Source organism: Watersipora subatra, chromosome 4, assembly GCF_963576615.1.
Source record: "Watersipora subatra chromosome 4, tzWatSuba1.1, whole genome shotgun sequence".
Lineage (NCBI taxonomy): Eukaryota > Metazoa > Bryozoa > Gymnolaemata > Cheilostomatida > Watersiporidae > Watersipora > Watersipora subatra.
In genome coordinates this window covers 58591127-58595914 of record NC_088711.1, presented here as the reverse complement: position 1 = coordinate 58595914, position 4788 = coordinate 58591127, and positions in this window count along the sequence as shown.

The window sequence follows — 4788 nt, the reverse complement described above, 5'->3', positions numbered from 1 at the left end:
GAGTAGCGATCTACTGACAAGCTTTTAGAGGATAAAGATGGAGCAATAAATAGCTATGATCAGCATATGTATCATCATATTCACATAATAATATGTATAAAAGGCGCTAGCCTGTGCTCATTAACTAGTGACTTTGGCTTATAGAAACAAGCTAGACTAATGTAGAGATTTCAAGGAATAAAACTAAAACATTGCAATTACTTTCCAGCCACGCATTTGTATATAACAATTTTACTGTTTATTGCCTTTAAATTTAGTTTTATTTTCTGTGGAGTTAACTGTTGAGAAGAAAATATGTGGAACACAGACTAGAGATTCAAGTCCTGCAATCTTGTGATAGCCATTATTGTTAAATAATGAAGCAGATATTTATGGGAACATCGGCTTAGTCTATGAACTAGATGTCATCCAAAGATGCACCTACGGCTAACTCGTATCTTCTTATCTGATTGGACAATAAACACAATATGAATTGTGAATACAATAATTAGATAAGCGATAGGATAATGCATTTGACCTCATAACCAAGTTCTTGAGAAAGAGATTTGTTTGTCCTTGAACTAATATGTTCCTTTACACAAGTGAAAAGAATATCATATTTATAGACTTAGGTTCAATGGAAATTGATTGGGAAACAACGCCAACAATTTTTTTCACAATAACCAACATTTTTTTGCTGAAAAAAAGTAAAAGTATAGAATCAGTTCTTTTAAATTTTTGAAATCAGTTTTGCATCAGACTAAGTCTTATTATTATTTTATTTTTATTGCAACTAATCTTCTTCACGAGGAAAAGTCCTTTTAATAATTTTTGTTGGCTGCTTGTGTATATCTAAACAACTCAGGCAAATAATTCAAGCACTTTTTAATGCGATTCAAATGAATACAGATGTTTTGTTTTTAAATTTTTTTTTAGAAATTTATATATCTAAAAGGTTTTTTAGGAAATGAATGCAATATCATTCTCAACCATAGAAGTCATATTTTGCAGACAAAGTGTGAGTTCCTTTATACTCAAATTAATGCATCTGGGCAACTGCTTGCTCAAAAGTCCTGGCCAGAAAATAGAATAGCAAACATGGCAGTGCAGACATTAAAGGAAAGACAACTTTAAAAATAGCTTTTACCTAAATGTTCTACATTTAAATAGACTCTAACACAGTACTGCATTCTCTACATTGAAACACTGAAACATTTTGTGAATATTTTTGTTCTGATTTAACAGTTGTTTTTTTAAACTACAGATAATTTTGTATTTGGCTGTAATGTTTAAGTTTTGAAATAGTATCTTCCAAAGCAGTTGTACCAAAATGAGGAATGCTGGGTAGATCAGTTTTATACTTCTCACAATATCTAACTGTGACACTATGAAGCCTTTGTCATGGTCGCTCAATTGTAAGTTTTCATTTTGTTCCCTGTGATTTAGCAAATTATTGCTGGAAGACTATCTTACGCAGGTATTTTGTAACTCACTAAAGATTTTTTTACTTTTATCACAATAGTACTACTAGGTAACTAGGCACTAGCCTCTACCCCAATCCACGTTTTTTTTATAGCCACATGAGAATTAAAATAAAAATTGACTATTTATCTTTGGAATTGTGAAACTGTGAGCACATTAATGAGAGCACAACTCACAATACAGCTCAACATTTATTTATTGAACCGTTAGTCAGAGTGCTGGTCACATACAGGTCAAGTAAGACTCTCTCCCTCACCCCCTAACTCTCCTCACACCTCTCACCCCCTCACCCCATCTCCCCCTCACCCCCTCACTTTCCTCACCCTCTCACCCCCTCACCCCCCACAGCCCTCATTCCCTCAACCCCCTCACACCCCTCACCCCTTCACCCCCTGCACCATTTGGCTAGTAAGGTAGTGAAAATCAGAATGGTTAACTGGTTAGAACTATTGGGTAAATACTGTAAATACCGTACAAGACACACTTTTTTTCTTAAGAGTTTGACCTAAAAACCCAGATGCATCTTATCTATGGATATTTTTATTATAAAAGTTGTGCATTTATCATAATATCGAAGTTACCATTGGCAGATCGTAGGCATGTTAATTTTCCTCATGTTGCTGCCATTGGTGAAAGTATGCTCACACTTAATCATCCATTCAGCCCATTTCTGCTTTAATGCTGCTTTGAATGGCTTATTCATAATGACATCTATTGGTTGCAGAATACTGGTCATGCTGCAGGGAATGACGACGAGGTCTGTATTGTGCCGCTTCAATTTTTGATTTAACATTGCTGGTTGTACAGCGTATTATTTTAGAGAATGATTTGATTAGCAGCTCAGTTAGTGACCTCCAGAAGACCTTTGACCCAGCATCACCTTTGGTATGGAGGCTTCAAAAAGGACTGTCATTCTTTCGGCTAACTTTTTGGCTAATTTTTTTGGCTAAATACAGACTTATGAATTACAATATCAACGTCGACGATTAGCTAGTGTGCGAATGCGAGATAAAAGCACATCTGTTGACGATTGCGCATTTTTCCTATCTAGTTGTCATGTGTACATGAGTGTCTCTGACTTGTGCTCTTTTGTTTCATGCTAGCTGATAGCTAATAGCTGATAATGCTTTTAGATTTTGTACGCACACCATAGAGGCATACACTATAGAGACATACTCTAGACAAAAATAATGTATCGTAAGCGGGCATTCAATAAGCTTTATTTGGTCCAAAGCTTGTTCATAAATTCGGAGTTATCTTCTACATGCTGCTTTCAGCGATGATACTAATAAAAAGTTTATACCATATATTGCATAGCGTAGGAAAAGTCTATTAGTGAGTGTGGTTGCGCTTTAGCGTTCCTGGAGCTCATGCAGAGTCAGGATGGTCTAATCAGTGCTGACCAATGATAGTAGCCGGCGTTGAGTCATGAGCTAAAGCTGTGATTAACTCATAACATTACGTTTCTCTAGCTTCTGTAGAAAGCAGGCTGATTTAAATTACCACTGTCAATTATTAAATTGTCAACTTGTCAATTTGTTATTGTCAATCGCCATAGGATTATTTACTAGAGATGACAGGTCAGTTGCCTATGCTGTTTTATTTTATTATACTGTGTTATATTGTTTCTTGTGACATTTCAGATGATGCACAGTACTTCTACTTGCTATCATACTGTAATTTTTAATATTTTGTTGTATTCATAATTATTGTGCTCAACAAGTTGGTATGAGAATAGTACTTGACTGTACATTAGCTGCAGCTAGTTATTTTTGTGCATTTATTTCTGTGCAGTCATTTATGCATTAAATAATCTTTTGGAGTGTTCCTGGACTCTTTTCACATTTAGTAGCTTGAAGTATGCTTGAGGCAAGCGTGGACGGGATTTCTAGAACAAAGATATTTTTTAATTCTCAGTGTAAATTAAATACTGGCTAATCGCATAGAACCAGCATAAGCTTTTGAGTAACTTTTTGTAGCTTTTGAGGAACCGTCAAATATGGCTGAATGTAGTTATACATGCGGGATCTAAAGGCAGATGTGAGCTTTTTGGTTTCTAATCGGTTAGCTCTTCTTATGTTTATTCGGAGGATAAGGCTCATTAAAATAATTCTTTTTATTAGATTATTTTTATTTAATTATTATTTTTATTTACTTGAATGGTCTTCTTGACTTTAAGCAGTTTAAGGCTTAAAGTTTAAATAAGACATATTTATGCAGCAAAATTTTTCAAAGAAAATTGTAGCATCTTACACATTATTTTGTTATAATTAGTTTAAAAGGACCAAACCTGTTTACCGCTCAGCTTTTACAGCACTCTGCTAATATAAACATAAACTTTGTTATTGCTGTATCTAACACACATCAGCTATACTCTATTTAATTGTTGATTATATGATTGTTTCAAACTCAGTCTACCTCAGTCTGAGTTGTTTCTTGTATGACTATTCCTGATAGTCCTACTACTCCTGGCTACAGGAGTCGGGTCACTCCTCAACTATGAGTCTACAGAAAGAACGAGAAGACAACTCTAAGATATTGATGAGCTATTGCGTGCCCAGCAGCTGTGTTGCCTACAATTGTGAGTATTTTTTACCTGATGGGAAAGGTTACAGAATTATACCTTTTTTCACGCAGCTACTCTTTTTGATTTGGTTTATTGAAAGGAGTTTGTAGTTGTGTGTAAGTATATTGAAGGTTGCTCTATATATGGCTAGTACAAGTGTGGTTCTATGGCAGTTTGAAACTACTTAAGTAAACAACCTGAATAGTTTTTGTTTAAGTTTAATGAAAGGTTTAGTGTAACTACTCATGTGTTGAGTGTTTTCCTTCTTGTAAAGTATTTTAGAGTTGTATTCCCTTTCACTTTTGTGCATTTGTCACTTGTTCGTCCTTGACATATCAAACTATTATTTCATCAGCCATAGCTTGCTCCACGCCAGTCTTTATTGCCTGAATGTCAAAATGTAATAACACTGCAAAAATAACTCTATATTCACTAGTACAGTGAAGCCTTCACTCAGTATTGCTGGAACATACCTATCTCCTAACATTTGATGTAAAATATCTGCAAATATTTTGCTCTACTTCTACTCTGATTTCTAAAACGGTGAAGCATTTCTATTGCAGAGGCTGAAGATGAACATTAAAAAACAAATTAGTTACCATAAATCCTTGTGTATCAGCCGCCATCATGTATAGGCTATACCCCAACTTTGAAGGTGGTTTTTTGAGTTACAGGTTTACAGCATGCATAAGCAGAACTTATCTTTTTTCCATTTACTTAACACATTTATTCTAACCTAGCCACGTAAATCATTCGCCAAG